This window comes from Neoarius graeffei, chromosome 3 (assembly GCF_027579695.1).
Source record: "Neoarius graeffei isolate fNeoGra1 chromosome 3, fNeoGra1.pri, whole genome shotgun sequence".
Classification (NCBI taxonomy): domain Eukaryota; kingdom Metazoa; phylum Chordata; class Actinopteri; order Siluriformes; family Ariidae; genus Neoarius; species Neoarius graeffei.
Genome location: NC_083571.1, coordinates 57,522,157 through 57,542,304, shown reverse-complemented (window position 1 = coordinate 57,542,304; position 20,148 = coordinate 57,522,157). Strand labels below are relative to the sequence as shown.

The 20,148-nt window shown below is 41.4% G+C and overlaps 1 protein-coding gene across 2 annotated transcripts in view; it reads right to left on the bottom strand.

Annotated features, from left to right (window-relative positions):
- Positions 1–20,148, bottom strand: part of nrxn2b (neurexin 2b) — a 1,271,620-nt gene that overhangs the window by 747,420 nt on the left and 504,052 nt on the right. The gene's annotated exons all lie outside the window — the stretch shown is intronic.

The following is a 20,148-nucleotide window of genomic DNA, read 5'->3' as shown; positions in this document are numbered from 1 at the left end:
GTTTTCAGTTTATTTGGTCAATAATTTGAGCTGAACTTTGGTGTGTGGTGTCACTCTGCTAATCCATAATTGGATTTTGAACCACCACTGAGTTGCTTAAAACATGGTGGACTTCAACCAATCAGCTTTTCAGCAGGGTATTTTATACAATTAGCATCATGCTGTCATGTCAAATATTGATAAGTATGTTCATCTATGGTCCTTTCATTGTTCTTTGTACCTTGGAAAGAATCATGGCCTTTTGGTGTGACATTTGCAACAATGATTGGACTCCACAGATTGCTATTTGTGGCTATATACAGTTTGTGTGTGTGTATATAAGAGCACCAAAGTTTGTTTGTTTGTTTGTTTGTCTTGAGCTAACATCGCCATTTCTCGACAGATTTTCACCAAATTTGGCAAGTAGGTCCAGGGATGACCTGGAATTTTGCAGATATAAACAAAATTCATATAAGGGCCCCAGGGAGGTCCCTGGGGGGCACAACATCCACCCACCCTCTCACTCAATGCCTTTCACGTTACATTTATCAACACAAACTGTTGACAGATCTTCACTAAACTTGGCACGTAAGTACAGCAGATAGCCACAAATTGGCAGAACTCAGAAATTCCATATGTGGGCCCCAGGGGGTCCCTGGTGGGCCCCTGGGTGGTGGATGTTTGGATTTTTGTTTGTCTTGGGTTAACGTCACCATTTCTCAACAGAGCTTCACCAAAGTTGACATGGAATTCTGGGGGCAACCCAGAATTTTGCAAAACCCTGGCAACACTGTGTAACCTGGTATATGTGTGTGTGTGTGTGTGTGTGTGTGTGTGTGTGTGTGTGTGTGTGTGTGTGTGTCAGCAGGGTCGTGGCCAAGCAGCAGTCTGTGAATGGAGGGCGGGGTAGGGAAGGTAAGTGGCTAAATCATTCCACCTGCTGTCAATTAATGTGTGTGTGAGTGTGTGTTTGTTCCAGGGACGGAGCATAAAAGGAGGGGGAGAGTAGAGAAAAGGGGCTCCCTCCTGACCACAACACGTGTGTGTGTTGAGTGAGTGAGTGACTGAAAGACAGCTGAAAAGCTAAAAATAAGTGAAATAAAGAGTTTGTGTGTGACCATCAACTCTCGCCTGCCGTGCTTCTGTGCTCCACCCACATCAGGAACTGCAACAGTGGTGCCGAAACCCGGGAACATAGAAGCACGGCAGGCGAGAGTTGATGGTCACACACAAACTATTTCACTTATTTTTAGCTTTTCAGCTTTCAGTCAGTCAGTCAGTCAGTCAGTCAGTCAGTCACTCACTCACTCACTCACTCACTCACTCACTCACTCAACACGCGCACATGCGTTGTGCTCGGGAGGGAGCCCCTTTTCTCTGTTCTCCCCCTCCTTTTATGCTCAGTCCCTGTAACACACACACACACACACACACACACACACACACACACACACACATTAATTGACAGCAGGTGGAATGACTTAGGCCAAGTTTACATTAGACCGTATCTGTCTCGTTTTCTTCGCGGATGCACTGTCCGTTTACATTAAAACGCCTGGAAACGCCGGGAAACGGGAATCCGCCAGGGTCCACGTATTCAATCCAGATCGTGTCTGGTCCGGTGCTGTGTAAACATTGAGAATACGCGGATACGCTGTGCTGAGCTCTAGCTGGCGTCGTCATTGGACAACGTCACTGTGACATCCACCTTCCTGAGTCGCTGGCGTTGGTCATGTGACGCGACTGCTGAAAAACGGCGCGGACTTCCGCCTTGTATCACCTTTCATTAAAGAGTATAAAAGTATGAAAATACTGCAAATACTGCTGCAAATACTGCCCATTGTGTAGTTATGATGGTCTTTAGGCTTGCCATCCTTCCACTTGCAAGTGGTAAGTGACTTGCGCACAGCGGCTCAGTCCTGAATCACTGCTCGTGCACTACACTCGCGCGCTCTGTGAGCTGAGCAGGGCCGGAGTGCGCACCCTCCAGAGGGCACTCGCTGTTCAGGGCGGAGTGATTTGGAGCGCAGCCGCTGAGGAGGAAGCGATGAGCCGCACTGACACATTTCAACTTACGTGCCGAATTAGTCATGTGATTAGCGTATCCGTGTATTGGCGTTGCTGTGTGCACGCGAATCGTGTATTGGCGTTGCTGTGTGCACGCTAATCGTTTTTAAAAACGTTAATCTGATGATCCGCTGATACGGTCTAATGTAAACCCCACCTTAGTCACTTACCTTCCCCGACCACGCCCTCCATTCACAGACTGCTGCTTGGCCACGCCCCTGCTGCCACAATCCATATATTACATCGAGTTACTGTGGGTTGGTTTTACATGATGGCAATTAATACCATGCGAAAAATCTCAAATTACATTTGATAAAAAGTGTTTTAAAACAACACACACACATGCACGAATATGCATCTATTTGAGTTTATAACTGAATCACTCCTTCACATCAGCTCTTATTTACTAATCTTATGTTCCTATAAAATGTCAGGGAGGTTATGAGGTAGAAAAATCCCATCTTATTTTACAGATCGAGTTACAGAAAAACAGAACTACTCAGCTGTAACATCAGAGCGAAGGAGAAACAGAGATATGGAGAGAGAGAGAGAGAGAGAGAGAGAGAGAGAGAGACAGAGAGACAGAGAGTTGTTAACAGAAATCAGATTCTGTGGCAAAGCGTAAAACAGTCTAAGTGCTGATGTAAGGAGAACACGCTGCAGGGAAATGGAGCGAAGAAACAATTTTCAGTGATGTATTAAGGGCAAGAAACTCGATTTCTAAATGTAAGCAACAAGCGGTGGATTGATTGCTGCTTGTAAAACAGAGGATCATAGAGGAGAGACAGGAGGACAGAGAGAGTTTGTCCAAAGAATTACATGTAAACATAAATCTTACCATGTAAAATTAAATTTGAGTAACTTTACTCAGCAGTGGTGTTCCTGAAGCTACATAACACCTGTATTCAGCAGTCACGTCTGCTAACACAAACCTACAGACTTATTTTCGCAGGTTTCAAAGATAAAATCAGTGTCAAGTTGACATAACACCTCAGTGAAGGAACATTTATGAAACTCTCTGGGGTGAATTACATTAGAAATATGTGAGCTGACTTGTGGTGAGGTGAATTCGCAAGAAGAAAACTTGCAGAAAAAAAGGAAAACAATTGAAAAAAGTTAACTCGGTATTATAGAGCCTGTTAACTCCACCTGACTGTCAGGATCAGCTTTGCCAGGTGGGGTTAAGTGACAAGTTTAATAAAAACCAAACTTCCCAAAATTTAAACTCCTTTCATTGTGACAAGAGTATGAATGAATGCTGGAAAAAGTGAAAGGAAATGAAAAATGAAAATAAATAAATAAATAAATAAATAAATAAAAACACAAATTGAGAAAAAGAAACATTTTGCAAGAACAAAAACAAAAGTCTCATGTCTGTTAACTACAATGGTGTATTTAAGACATTGTAGTTAAAAAACTGGAGCTGAGGGAGGGTTTAATATTCCAATAAAAAAGAACCTCTAATATTCAGAGAAAAAAAAAAGATTAAAGTTGTAAATTTATAAGAAATGCAGTCTTTCATCCTCAGTCACGCAATATAAAAGAATAAATTTCTAAGAGAGTTTCAGCTACATTTCCCAGAATGCACTGCAACCAGAAAGTTTGTGATGAATGTCTCAGAGAATATCTGATTTTTTTTTTCTTGTAATTTGGTACTTTTTAATCTGAGTTTTCTTCTCGTAAATGTCGGACTTCAGAAAATAGCCGTTTTTTTCCTCATAAATTTGCACCTTAATCTAGGAAATTGTGAGTTTTTATCTTTTATCCTCCCTCAGCTCAGTATGTCCTTTTTTTAACCAACAACTGTCCAAGTGCACCATTGTAGATAACTCTGTTGAGAGAAAAAGAAATAAAAAATAAATAAAAAGAAAAAAACTGATTTATGGTCAGTTGTCAAAACATTCAAATGTAAATTAGCCTAGAAAGTGATATACAACTTATGTTATATATGTGTTATAGACATTACTGTAAACTCTAATTCGATTTCATGAACTAGACCAAATTTCATCAAAATCCGTTCACTACATTTTGAATTATGTGAGGAACAGACAAACAAATCCTGGATCCACCTACATATCTGGGTCCTGGATCCACATACACATCTGGATTTTCATCATAAGCTAATGGATTCTTCCATGGCCCATGGCCCATCTTTCCACCAAATTTCATCAAAATCTGTTCACTACATTTTGAGTTACGTTGGGAACAGACAAACAAACAGAGGCGAAAACAGAACCTCCTCTAACAAAGTTGACGGTGGTAACAAATGTAAAAATGTGTATAATTCAATATGAATACACTATAAAATGGTAGTCATTATCCATCATGGGCTTCATGGAAAGTGTTACCATTATAGCGTAACCTCTAAATGTTACAAAACACTGACACTGGAGACTCCTTCCAAAAATGCTGACTAAACATCTCCTCTGAGAAAACGTCACCATATCAACAATTATACTAGTACACCAATTCATTAAAATGTACAGTACTGTGATGGTGTCACTTCCTTGACTGGAATATTAATTCTGCAGCTCAGATCACGAGCCTCCTCCAACCTGCACTTGACTGCATTAAGGACACATTACAGTATATAGGATATGTGCTTGCACTCACACCCACATGCACAGAGCATGAAATTACATCTTTGGTCCAAATCAATCCCACTGAACTCTAGTCTCTGCAACTCTAAACACATTCCTGATGAACACAAGAGGAGGTGGCAAATACAACCCCGATCCCAAAAAAGTTGGGACAAAGTACAAATTGTAAATAAAAACGGAATGCAATAATTTACAAATCTCAAAAACTGATATTGTATTCACAATAGAACATAGACAACATATCAAATGTCGAAAGTGAGACATTTTGAAATTTCATGCCAAATATTGGCTCATTTGAAATTTCATGACAGCAACACATCTCAAAAAAGTTGGGACAGGGGCAATAAGAGGCTGGAAAAGTTAAAGGTACAAAAAAGGAACAGCTGGAGGACCAAATTGCAACTCATTAGGTCAATTGGCAATAGGTCATTAACATGACTGGGTATATAAAGAGCATCTTGGAGTGGCAGCGGCTCTCAGAAATAAAGATGGGAGGAGGATCACCAATCCCCCTAATTCTGCACCGACAAATAGTGGAGCAATATCAGAAAGGAGTTCGACAGTGTAAAATTGCAAAGAGTTTGAACATATCATCATCTACAGTGCATAATATCATCAAAAGATTCAGAGAATCTGGAAGAATCTCTGTGCATAAGGGTCAAGGCCGGAAAACCATACTGGGTGCCCGTGCTCTTCAGGCCCTTAGACGGCACTGCATCACATACAGGCATGCTTCTGTATTGGAAATCACAAAATGGGCTCAGGAATATTTCCAGAGAACATTATCTGTGAACACAATTCACCATGCCACCCGCCGTTGCCAGCTAAAACTCTATAGTTCAAAGAAGAAGCCGTATCTAAACATGATCCAGAAGCGCATACGTCTTCTCTGGGCCAAGGCTCATTTAAAATGGACTGTGGCAAAGTGGAAAACTGTTCTGTGGTCAGACGAATCAAAATTTGAAGTTCTTTATGGAAATCAGGGACGCCGTGTCATTCGGACTAAAGAGGAGAAGGACGACCCAAGTTGTTATCAGCGCTCAGTTCAGAAGCCTGCGTCTCTGATGGTATGGGGTTGCATTAGTGCATGTGGCATGGGCAGCTTACACATCTGGAAAGACACCATCAATGCTGAACGGTATATCCAGGTTCTAGAGCAACATATGCTCCCATCCAGACGATGTCTCTTTCGGAGAAGACCTTGAATTTTCCAACATGACAATGCCAAACCACATACTGCATCAATTACAGCATCATGGCTGCGTAGAAGGGTCCGGGTACTGAACTGGCCAGCCTGCCGTCCAGATCTTTCACCCAAAGAAAACATTTGGTGCATCATGAAACGGAAGATACGACAAAAAAGACCTAAGGCAGTTGAGCAACTAGAATCCTACATTAGACAAGAATGGGTTAACATTCCTATCCCTAAACTTGAGCAACTTGTCTCCTCAGTCCCCAGACGTTTCCAGACTGTTGTAAAGAGAAAAGGGGATGTCTCACAGTGGTAAACATGGCCTTGTCCCAACTTTTTTGAGATGTGTTGTTGTCATGAAATTTAAAATCACCTAATTTTTCTCTTTAAATTATACATTTTCTCAGTTTAAACATTTGATATGTCATCTATGTTCTATTCTGACTAAAATATGGAATTTTGAAACTTCCACATCATTGCATTCCGTTTTTATTTACAATTTGTACTTTGTCCCAACTTTTTTGGAATCGGGGTTCTATAGACAAACCCATTCAATAGGTTGAATCAGATTACCATCACATACACAAAGTGCTGATAGTAAAAAAAAAATTAGATGTGGTTATAAAGAGAGCGGGGGGGGGGGGGGGGGGGTTGCAAGAGCGATAGCAAGAGTGGGATGATAAAGTGGTTAGTTCTTAAAGCAAGAAATCAAAGGACTGAGTGACAGTTTGATGAATATGTGTGGTTCAGATGTTGGCGCTCTCTCTCTCTCTCTCTCTCTCTCTCTCTCTCTCTCTCACACACACACACACACATGAAAGATCATTGGGATAAGATTACTCAGAAAAAATGCATCACTTTCTGAAATGTAAAACACAAAATGTTGAATTCACAAGTCTCTATATCACTCGTACTCTGACCATATCAATATTTTTTCTCCACAAAGCCTCTGGAAAATCCTGGAAACACTCAGAGTGAAGTGGAAATACACCCTGGATGGGATTCCTGTGAATATTCATTCAAACACATTGCATCCACATTCACACCTAAGATCTAATTGAGATTCACCAATCCACCAACTGGCATGTTTTTGGGAGATGTGAGGAAACCAAAGAACCTTGAGGAAACCCATATAGACATGAAAAAAATTAAAATATGAAACTCTGCAAAGTCAGTAATGTGAGCTCATGATCGAACCAGGGATCATGGAGTGTGACACACCATGGTGCTTTCATTCTTCATTCAGGGGAAAAACAAAAACAAATGTCACCTAGCTATGCATGCATGTCCATTGCTTCTAGCTCTCACTAAAGGTCTTAAATTTGCCCCGATAACCACATTAACATTCCTCTGATTGGATATTCAACAGATTTCAACACTTCAACACTTGTGGCAGATGTACAAAGGTTTTGTGGCAGGTTTACGGCACAATTCGTGTCCATTCTTTCCACAAAATAGTGTGGAAAGTCTGGAAAAAGTCTGGACCAGCAACAGAGTGGCACAACAGAACTCGAGTGGCACAAGAGAATCGGAACTGGTATATGCTCTCACCCACATCAATCACAGAGAGATGAGCCAATCGTGGTTATTTGTGAGCTTATGTATGTGGAAGAAAGCAGATAGCACTTTCCTCTTAGTGTGTTACGCCGCTTTGTGACACTTGTGAGGATGAGCAGCAGTTTGAAAAAATGCTGTAGCTTGCATCGTCATGGAGGAAACATGCGTTAGCCTTCACACTTCCTGTTTGCTGCTGTCATATCTGTTAGTGGAGATCTGGATTGTTGGTAAGAATTGGCAGGTGACCAAATAGCAAAAATGGGGAAACTCCTTCTGAAGCATGAAGCCAGCTTGATTTGTTCATCAATCATGTTTCAAGCATTCTGGATACTGGACACAAGATAATCTCTCAGTATGTATTCCTATATATCCGCTTCTGTACGTTCTTGAAGGAACATTTGGTGAAGGAATGATTCAGGGATTGGATTAAATTTCCTATTGTTGTTTCTCAGAATTTGCTCTTTAATAATTGTGATGGTTTGAAATTGCTTTCATTATTAACAAATACGCTATATCGGTTCCGTATAACTTGTATTGCTTCACCAAGAACTTTATTATCAATATGTCCATATACAAGTAGACAGTGCATTGAAATACCGTTTCCCTCAGGCTCCCCTTGGTGCATTTCTTGAGAAAATAGACAAAACTGCTTTTCCCTGCAATTACTATAGCTAGTAATTTTCGTAAATGAAGCGTTTTTCATTGTATATTTTGTATTGTTCCTTTTCATGTCTCCTTATTTATCTCAACAGCAGTCTTAAGCTGTATTTTTTTTTTTTTAGACGTACTTTTTAGAGCAAGCAGTGTGGTTATTCAGCACAATGTCATTGTAGGGTATTATTAAATTATTATTGAGATAACTTGAACACAGACACAAATTGGGACCAAAAGGTTGCTGGTTCAATTCACTGGACCAGCAGGAATGGCTGACGTGCCCCTGAGCAAGGCACCTAACCCTGAACTGCCCCCCAGGCTGCTCTGGATGTGTTGTACGTTGCTCTGGATAACAGCATCTGCTAAATGCCAGTAATGTAATGTCATGTAAATCAAGAGAAAGGGGTTGGGATGAATGTTTTGGGTTTGAAAGCTGAACTAGTGTGTAGCTTATGTCAAAATTCTGTCAAAATGTATTCAGTAGGGGCGGCACGGTGGTGTAGTGGTTAGTGCTGTCGCCTCACAGCAAGAAGGCCGTGGCCGGCGAGGGCCTTTCTGTGTGGAGTTTGCATGTTCTCCCCGTGTCCGCATGGGTTTCCTCCGGGTGCTCCGGTTTCCCCCACAGTCCAAAGACATGCAGGTTAGGTTAACTGGTGACTCTAAATTGACCGTAGGTGTGAATGTGAGTGTGAATGGTTGTCTGTGTCTATGTGTCAACCCTGCGATGACCTGGCGACTTGTCCAGGGTGTACCCCGCCTTTCGCCTGTAGTCAGCTGGGATAGGCTCCAGCTTGCCTGCGACCCTGTACAAGGATAAAGCGGCTAGAGATAATGAGATGAGATGTATTCAGTGTATATATATATATATACACACAGTCTATCTATACAGTCTATCAGCTGGATAGTACAGTGGTAATGCTCACTGACTATGACGCGGGAGATCGGGGTTCGAATCCCGGTCGGGGCAAAACATCATCCAGTAAGGGTCCTTAGGCAAGACCCCTCATGATATATCAGCCTCAGCCTACCTCAGGAGTGAGTGAAGACATTACTATAACTGATAGAGTCATACCGGCTCAGACGTCGCCTGGGTCAACAAGGTCTGAGTCAGTTGCTAGGGAACCAGGGCAAACTGATGAGAAATGGGCTACTGGAACAAGACATCGATGGACGAGGACAGATTTGCTGGAATGCTACTATACAAGCAATCCCAGAGAGAGGGGATACATGCAGCGAATGTGGGACCATTGGATACTTCGAAACCCACAATCAAGGCTAACAAAGAAACAGCCCAGTGTTCCAACATCCATAATCGAAATCTACTATCACAACTAGAGATTAATGAAATACAACAACGATGCCTACGGCAAGGGGGAGCCAGGAAGACAGGTCAGCGGGGAGATGTCATCATCATCCCCACAACCAGAGATTGGGTACCAGGCCCCAACAGCTAACAGCCTCAACACAAGAGCTGCTGACCTGAGAAGGAAGATCGTGACCCCGATCTTCCTGGACCAGCCAACCTGGAGCCCCCGACGAATACCGAAGCTGAGTTGCCAAGTACCTTCAGAAGATCTACTAGTAGATGTGAATGCTGCTCTGAAGACAATCTCCACAAGAACCATCACTGAGACAGTACAGCAACAGTAATCAGTAAACAGTACAGCAATGGGACATAACAAACAGTATCCACCATGGAAGAGATGATTAGAGGCCAAGATAAAGGCAGCACGGAGAGAAGTTAGCCAGCTAGCTGAACTACAGAAAGGGAACATGGTGAATAAAGGGGCACCCAGGAAGTACAACTCACTCTCCATACCAGAGGCACTCAAAACTGCCAAACAGCGACTAACAGCTCTGGCCACCCGGTTGAAGAGATACACCAAGGAGGGAGAGGCCAGGAGAATAAACAAGCTGTTCTCCACTGAACCAGCCAAGGTGTACTCTCAGTGGCAGGGGAACAACACCCGGTCAGACCCACCAAGAGCTGAGGTGGAAAAATACTGGAAAGACATATGGTAAAGAAAGGCATCACACAACACCGATGCCCAATGGTTAGTGGACCTAAGAGCTGACCACAGCAACCTCCCAGAACAAGAACCAGTAACCATCTCAATGGCAGATGTCCAAGAAAGAGTGTCAAAGATGAAGAGCTGGACAGCACCAGGCCCCGATATGATCCATATGTACTGGCTGAAGAAGCTAACTGCACTCCATGAACGCCTAGCAGCACAGATGAGACCCACCCAGAATGGCTAACCCAAGGCAGGACAGTCCTAATCATGAAGGACCCCCAGAAGGGACCCATCCCATCCAACTACCGGCCAATTACCTGTCTCTGCACAACATGGAAGGCCCTGTCAGGCATCATTGTGGCAAAAATGAGTAAGCATGTGGCTCAATACATGAGCGAGGCACAGAAAGGGATTGGCAGTAACACCAGAGGAGCCAAGCACCAGCTACTGGTCGATAGAACAGTCGCCCGAGACTGTAAGAAGAGACAGACCAACCTGTGCACTGCCTGGATTGACTACAAGAAAGCCTACAACTCAATGCCACACACATGGATACTGGAATGTCTGGAACTGTATAAGATCAACAGGAACCTAAGGACCTTCATCCAGAACTCAATGGAAATGTGGAAGACAACCCTAGAGGCCAACTCAAAACCCATTGCCCAAGTCAACATCAAGTGCGGCATATACCAAGGAGATGCACTATCACCACTGCTGTACTGCATAGGCCTGAACCCCCTCAGTCGGATCATCACGAAGAGCGGCTACGGGTACCGATTCCGTAGTGCGGCAACAATCAGCCACCTGCTCTACATGGATGACATCAAGCTGTATGCCAGGAATGAGCAAGAAATAGACTTGCTGATCCACACCACCCGGATCTACAGCGATGACATAGGGATGTCATTCGGATTGGACAAGTGTGGCCGGATGGTCTCAAAGAGAGGCAAGATGATCCGGACTGAGGGGATTGACCTACCAGAGGGCAACATAGGTGATATCCAAGACAGCTACAAGTACCTTGGCATCCCACAGGCTAATGGAAACCATGAAGAGGCCACAAGGAAGTCAACCACAGTCAAATACCTCCAGAGAGTAAGGCAGGTCCTGAAAAGTCAGGTGAATGGTAAGAACAAGGTCCAAGCCATCAACATGTACGCACTACCAGTCATCAGATACCCCGCTGGTATCATAAACTGGCCAAAGGAGGAGACAGAAGCCACAGATATCAAGACTAGAAAGCTCCTCACCATGCATGGAGGGTTCCACCCCAAGTCCAGCACCCAGAGACTATACACTAAGCGGAAAGAGGGAGGCCGAGGGCTAGTGAGCGTCAAGACCACGGTCCAGGATGAAACATCGAAAATCTGAGAATACATCAGAAAGATGGCCCCAAAGGATGAACTGCTAAGTGAGTGTCTCAGGCAGCAGAACCCTGATGAGAGTGCAGAGGAGGAGGAGGAACAGACAACCTGGAGGGACAAACCCCTACATGGCATGTACCACCGTCAGATAGAGGAAGTGGCTGATATCAAGAAATCCTACCAGTGGCTGGATAATGCAGGACTGACAGACAGCACAGAGGCACTAATCATGGCAGCACAAGAACAGGCCATAAGCACAAGAGCCATAGAGGCCAGGATCTACCAGAGTAGATCAGACCCAAGATGCAGACTGTGCAAAGAAGCCCCTGAAACAGTCCAGCACATAGTAGCAGGGTGTAAGATGCTAGCTGGATCAGCGTACATGGAGAGGCACAACCAAGTGGCTGGGATAGTATACAGGAACATCTGCAACAAGTATGGAATAGAAGTACCCAAGTCCCAATGGGCCATACCACAGAAGGTGGCTGAGAACAACAGGGCCAAGGTTCTGTGGGACTTCAGCTTCCAGACTGACAAACAGATCCTGGCTAAACAACCGGACATAGTGGTGGTGGACAAAGAGCAGAAGAGGGTGGTGGTGATAGATGTGGCGATCCCAGCTGACGCCAACATCAGGAAGAAGGAACATGAGAAACTTGAGAAGTATCAAGGGTTGAAAGAGCAGCTGGAACAGATGTGGAAGGTCAAGGGTTGCGTGGTCCCCGTGGTAGTGGGGGCACTTGGGGCAGTAACCCCCAAACTGGGAGAGTGGCTCCAGCAAATCCCAGGAACAACATCTGAAGCCTCAGTCCAGAAGAGCGCAGTACTAGGAACATCGAAGATACTGCGCAGAACCCTCAAACTCCCAGGCCTCTGGTAGAGGACCCGAGCTTGAGGATGACATGGATACTACCCCCCCCCCCCCCCCCCCCCCCCCCGCCGGGGGTGAGAAGGAGATTTATTTTTATATATATATCCGCGCACACACACACACACACACACACACACACAGGTGATTATAGAAAATCGTGTGTGCTGATTGGTTGAGAAATTCAGACTATTTACCAATAATCACCTCAAGCCACTTGGCAAAATTGCGGCCAATCACTGTCATCGTACATGAAGAAGAATTACAAATTATGAAATTATGCTGTTCCTAAAAGCACTAAAGATACTACGAAGTTTGGTCTAAAACTATTTAAAGGTGAGGTGGAATTGTGATTTATTTTATCTATTTCAAAACAAAATATTTTATGTGAGCCGGCATAGATAAGTGACAAGTCTGCACCACGCCTTTATTACATTTGCATGCTGCTTCTGAAGTTTAAAATAAATTATTTTTAACACATTTAAAAAAAATCACCTGTGTATTTATACTAAAATAATTATCTACCTCAGGCTTATTTCATTATAAAATCTGAAGTTTAGAAATGTGACATTTTGTTCTTTCTCTGATAGTTCCTCAACCTCATATACATCTCTTGAGTTATATTTGTTCTTTATCACCCTGCTCACACAGTTTTTTTTTTTTTTGTTTCTACCTGCCTGTAATATTGATAACGACTCTATTTCTTTAAATTGAAAAAAATTGTCGCCTAATTGAAGCCAAAATAACCCTGAACAGGCAGTTAATAAATATCTTACCATCGCACATATGCTTTGCTGGGGCCACAAGCTTCATATCTGACGGCTTGCCTCCAGGAACATAAAACCATCCTGCTTTCTCAAAACGATTAATGCTCATAATTCTCCTATCTGTATTTGTATATATTTAGAACATATCTGTTCACTGTAAATAATACATTTGTATTTGGTTACATCCACAATGCATATGCGTTTGTTCACACTGACAATAATATTACACAGACTCTGGTTTATGTAATACGCAGTGTTATTGAGCATCATATAGACCATTGTATGTTGTTAATGAAAAACCTTACTGCAATATTGTTTTCAGAAGGGAGACCTTCCTCACTCTTTTTGAATTCTTCTTGCAGTTCATCATCTAGTCACAGAGAATATAATCTTTCACTGTGTCTGAAATTGTAGCAGTGCCAAAGGATTTCAGAGAGCAATATTTTCCAATGACATTTCCAAAGATATATTCAATAAAAATTGCTTTAAAGTTTGTGAATGTCCTTCTTTTATTTCAGATTTTAAAATGATTGACTTTTCAATGACACCTACAAAAGGTATCTGGGTTGTTTTTATTATTTATTTATTTATTTATTTATTTAAAATCTTGACTGTTCCTGCCTTTTAAATGACAGGTTCGGGAAATGCATTTAAACTGCACTCAAATGATACTGTACAGCATGCATAATGCAAAATTGCCAACTTTCATGCGCTTTGTGTAGGAACTTTGGATTTGAACATTCAGAACGATGCACGCTAGGAGTTATCACTCAAAAATACTCCAAAAGAACAATCGCCCCTACCCCCACACCTACACCAGAATGTGGTATTGAAGGACTTCTCTCAAAGCCCCGCCCCCTTCCCACCAATATCACATTCGTAATATTTTCGCATTTGTCGAGATACAAAAGAAATGATTTGAGTTTATTAATGTGAAATACAATTCATCACTGTACTGTATGATTACATATTAACATAATAATAAATATATATTAGTAACGCAGCAAAATTGCATGGTTTCGACAAGATAATATTAACAGCAGACTGATAACATAACTGTTCTTTCTAATCGGTTCACTTGGCCTTCACCCACACCTGCCTTCATTCCTGTTTATCAACCATTTGAAAGATGTCCCACCATCACAAAGGGTCAGGAGAGGGTTAGGAGGTTACATATAAAAGAAATGATGATTGAGTGTGCTGAATAAAGAGTGAGCTAATGAGGTGTGTTTATATATATATATATATATATATATATATATATATATATATATATATATATATATATATATGAGAGAGAGAGAGAGAGAGAGATGCTCTTCCTGTTTGCAATATAATGTGTGTTTTATACAGAAATGATTCCGATTTCATGGACTACTTGGGTATGATTTTCCTTCTATTTGAGTTTTTTTTTTAAATACAAGATGTTACATTTAACCAATCAATCAATCAATCAATCAATCAATCAATCAATCAATCAATCAATCAATCAATCAAATCTATCTATCTATCTATCTATCTATCTATCTATCTATCTATCTATCTATCTATCTATCTCACTGTCTCTGTCCATCTGTCTGTCCATTCATCTGTCTGTCTTTCTGCCTGTACCTATCTATCTATCTATCTATCTATCTATCTATCTATCTATCTATCTATCTATCTGGCTGGCTGGCTGGCTGGCTGTCCCTATCCATCCATCCATCCATCCATCTATCTATCTATCTATCTATCTATCTATCTATCTATCTATCTATCTATCTGTCTGTCTCACTGTCTCACTGTCTCTGTCCATCTGTCTGTCCATCCATCTGTCTGTCTTTCTGCATCTATCTATCTATCTATCTATCTATCTATCTATCTATCTATCTATCTATCTATCTATCTATCTATCTATCTGTCTGTCTCACTGTCTCACTGTCTCTGTCCATCTGTCTGTCCATCCATCTGTCTGTCTTTCTGCATCTATCTATCTATCTATCTATCTATCTATCTATCTATCTATCTATCTATCTAGCTGGCTGGCTGGCTGGCTGTCCCTATCCATCCATCCATCTATCTGTCTCACTGTCTCTATCCATCCATCTATCTATCTGACTGTCTCTATCCATCCATCTATCTGTCTCACTGTCTCTATCTATCTATCTATCTATCTATCTATCTATCTATCTATCTATCTATCTATCTATCTATCTCACTGTTTGTCTGTCTGTCTGTCTGTCTGTCTGTCTCCATCCATCCATCCATCCATCCATCCATCCATCCATCTGTCTGTCTTTCTGCATCTATCTATCTATCTATCTATCTATCTATCTATCTATCTATCTATCTATCTATCTATCTATCTATCTATCTATCTATCTATCTATCTATCTCACTGTTTGTCTGTCTGTCTGTCTGTCTGTCTGTCTCCATCCATCCATCCATCCATCCATCCATCCATCCATCCATCTGTCTGTCTTTCTGCATCTATCTATCTATCTATCTATCTATCTATCTATCTATCTATCTATCTATCTATCTATCTATCTATCTCACTGTTTGTCTGTCTGTCTGTCTGTCTGTCTGACTCCATCCATCCATCCATCCATCCATCCATCCATCCATCCATCCATCCATCCATCCATCTGTCTCACTGTCTCTATCTATCTATCTATCTATCTATCTATCTATCTATCTATCTATCTATCTATCTATCTATGCCCATCTGTCTGCCTGTACTGATCTATCTGTCTGTCTGTCTGTACCGATCTATCCATTCATCTATTCATCTGTCTGTCCGTCTCTCTGTCTATGAAAATGCCCTTCTGAAAATGAGATTGTAGTCTCATTACTAATCCCTAACCCTACCTCTTACTAATCAACAAACAAACCAATTAAAGAAACTTAACAGAGAGAAGCAACAGGAAGAAGAGAAGAGTGTTCCAGCAGCCCCATATTTGCACGTGATGCTTGTTATTCTCTACAGCGCAGATTACAGTTTACAGCTGTGATCTTTCAATCTCTCTTCACTTTTCCATCTGCACCACACAGACCATCACTGAGACTCTCTACATTTTTAGACCTGAACACATCATGGGGCTGACCTGACAAATAATGTTCACTCACTCGCTCACTCACTCATGCTTCTGGCTCTCTACAAGTAGGACTCTTACTCAGGGAGCAGGGATGAAACAGAAAATGAACACATTATTTGGACTGAACAGAGAATGTGTTTTCAATAGATACCAATAATAAGTACACTCTTCATTTTCTTTCAACTTGCCAAAAAGGTTCGCAGAGGTTTTTACTTTTACGTTTTCATGAGTAAGCTGTCAGGTGCAAAACTACAATAAAAACACACTCATTATAAGGAGCATGTGTTGATCCTTAAGAACTGCCTGGTTAGGATCAGTGTTGAAATTAAACTGTTAGTTCATTTATATTTTAAAAAGAAAAAATAAATAAAAAATAACTGTCCCAAGCACATATGCTGCGCTGTCGTCAGCTGAATTTGAGTAACAATCAGAGTCAGAATTCATGTACTATGCTGACAGAAAGAAATAAAAATGAACAAGTCTCTGATTTAGGCCACACCCATATTGGATATAATTCCAAATATAGATATACAAATAGTAGCAGTGCATCACACTTTTATCAGGTCATTTTTGTCTGCAGTATTATTAAAATGAAGCACTACATGAAGTCTAAAGCTAAGGTCTCACATAGCCAGAATCACTTCACGGTAGAGACCGACAGATGATTTTGACTCTTTCAGGGGTCTACTGGCACACATTCAAGGCCCTTCTGTCAGAATATGTGAGAGCCAGGGAACTACCTTGACAGCTAGGAGGGCATGGCTTCCATCCTGGGAATGTTTCGTCATGTTGAAAATTGTCATGGGTCAAGCACTGGACGAATTCATCCATCACAACCGTCAAGGCATCCATGAGCATCCTCCAGGCTTACGTGGACTACTGGGACTTACCGCAGCATTCTGTCGCAACCATCGAGCTCAAAATGTTCACACAAAAACATTCTGCAGAAAGTGAAAAGTTTTCCTATGGCTTATTTCGTCTTGCCGTAGCTATACCATACTGCAGAGTGAAAACTGTACACACTATTGTCATTGCTGTAAGGACATGCGTCACTATACACTACGTTGCTGCCGTCATTAGTTTACCAGCATCTTCCATCACTACCGTCACAGCTACCATGGCTTCATTTGCATATTTACGCCGCCCAAATTTATGTGACGGATCACCTCCAAAACTGGTAGCCCTAGCCACAGTTCTCACAGATCACTTGGCTATATCTCATCTCATCTCATTATCTGTAGCCGCTTTATCCTGTTCTACAGGGTCGCAGGCAAGCTGGAGCCTATCCCAGCTGACTACGGGCGAAAGGCGGGGTACACCCTGGACAAGTCGCCAGGTCATCACAGGGCTGACACATAGACACAGACAACCATTCACACTCACATTCACACCTACGGTCAACTTAGAGTCACCAGTTAACCTAACCTGCATGTCTTTGGACTGTGGGGGAAACCGGAGCACCCGGAGGAAACCCACGCAGACACGGGGAGAACATGCAAACTCCGCACAGAAAGGCCCTCGCCGGCCACGGGGCTCGAACCCGGACCTTCTTGCTGTGAGGCGACAGCGCTAACCACTACACCACCGTGCTGCCCCCACTTGGCTATATATATATATATATATGACTTTAGCATAACATGGAAACAATAAGTCCATTCAGCTTTTAGGTTTTAAATGTGTCATTATTAAACACAGCTATGTTAGCAACTGCAGCAATCCTGTCATAAATATAACCTGATTTGTGTCACATACATGATATGGACAGTCAGAAACTCTCTGAAATCTCCCCTTTGTCTCTGTCCAATCTGCATTTGGTATCTTCAGTATACTCAGGTGGGTAAAATGCTCCATGCTCAAAATGACAAATGCTCATATCCATAAAAGGATCGAGTTTAAAGTGCTTTAAAAAAGATGAATTTACTTTGCTGCAGTTAATGTCCGTTATTATCAGCATTCTCTCGGTGCAAGCTGTCTGCCACATGCTGCACTTCTCAAACCTGTCAGGCCTCACAAACCCACAAAGCTGCTGCAAAATAGGCTAATAATTAACTTGGCAATTTCAGCAACCAGGACAAGCACAGCAAGGCGGAGGAAAGTGCTCTGAAAATGCACCATTTTGCCCATTTAGCTTAGCGATTGCAGGCGATTTAGCAGACAGCCAGTCTTCCTAATTGTGCTGCCAAATTCATGTGTAGGACAGCAGAATGCAAAGAGCTGACAGTAATTTATGCATGTCGGCTCAGTTCTTTCTGAATTATTTACTCTAATGCAGCAAAATGCTGCTCCACTTGTGAAACCGCATTCAAGTTTAATGTCCTCATAAACAGCACGACTTAATCTCGGTTTGGTCTCAGATAGCCGAATGTCCACGTCCTTCTTGACGACATTTCATCTTGAAGGTGGTCCTAATGGAGCAAATGTCGCAAGCAGTCTATTGAGTCTATTGTGAAAACAAGCCTGAATTTAAAGATAGTTAAAGTTAACACTGCTTAGCAAGTGAAACAAGTTTGCATTTTGTCAAATTTATCAATTTCCTATTATAAGATCATTAAAAAAAAAACAATATATTATTATTAAGCCATTTTCTGGAGCTGTACCAAATTCAAGCTTGAAATACTCCATTAGAACTACTGGAAGATAATTTTGCAAATTTTAAGCATTTATTTGCATCAAAAAGCAAAATGATCAGAAAAAGAGGCTGAACTAGAAAGTAGAGTGCATACCTCCACCAAGCCACAAGTTATCAACATCAAATAATTTGAACCAAGGATAATGCTAAAGGTGTACACCAAATTTCATCAAAATCCATTCACGAGTTTTTGAGTTACGTTGGGAACAGAAAAAAAAACCAAACAGGGGCAAAAACATAACCTCCTCAAACACAGTTGTTGGAGGTAATAATCTGATATGTGATTTATAATAATCTCACAATAAGAATTATTATAAATACGGGCCACTTTTTCCATGGAATAAAAACATGTATTCTAGTGGATTTATTGATGGCATGCAATATCAAATAATTTGAACCAAGGATAATACTAAAGCTGTACACCAAATTTTATCAAAATCCATTCACTACTTTTTGAGTTACACTGAGAACAGACAAAAAAAAAAAAAAATCATGGATCCGCATACATATCCAGATTTCTCACATGGCTCACCTTCCCATCAAATTTCATCAAAATCCATTCATGAGTTTTTCTCTTGTAAATATGCATGAAGAATATCCAGTGAAGTTTTGGTAGCCTTTCGGGTGTTTAGCACGTCTTTGATATTTTTGGCATGCAATATTGTTATTATATCACTCATCCTCCATGTATTACGCCACTCTTGCCAATGGAGAATAAGTGTGCAATATTGTTGTAATATTGCACGCTGTCAAGACAACACAACCTCACATCGGAGCTGATGCAAAGAGTCAATGACAAAACTTTTCTGCTGTGCATGCACATAATTTATTTGTTGGGCAGGAAAGAGAGAAAATCTAGGGCTAAATACACTGAAAACTGAAAGAGAAGGACACATTGAACACCCGAAAGGCCACCAAAACTTCATTATATTGTAGGCTTATCGAATCAGTCTCATGTAAAAAGGGATCAGTCTCATAAATTCATAAATCATTAATTCAAGTATCTCATAGTTTATAGCTAAACTATTAAAATCAATGGAATAACTTGGTGGTAATGCTGCTATAGTTTTAGTGAGTATTGTAGCTCTAATGTAGTAGGTTTACTCTAGATCTATAACATTCATATAACAACCAAATGGGCAAAGGAAATTAGAATACTTGTTTGGCAGAGGCTGGCACTCAGTGAATGTTGTAGCAATAGACAGGACACAGTTTACTCCAAAGGTACCATTTATTGAAATTGCTGACACGAATTAGCAAACTAATACTGATCAGATATAGCAACAATAGCGGCCAAGGAATAATTCAATAAAAAATGGTGATACAATGTATACAAGTAATAATCAGTAGTGTATAAAGCAATACTCAGTAGTAAGTAG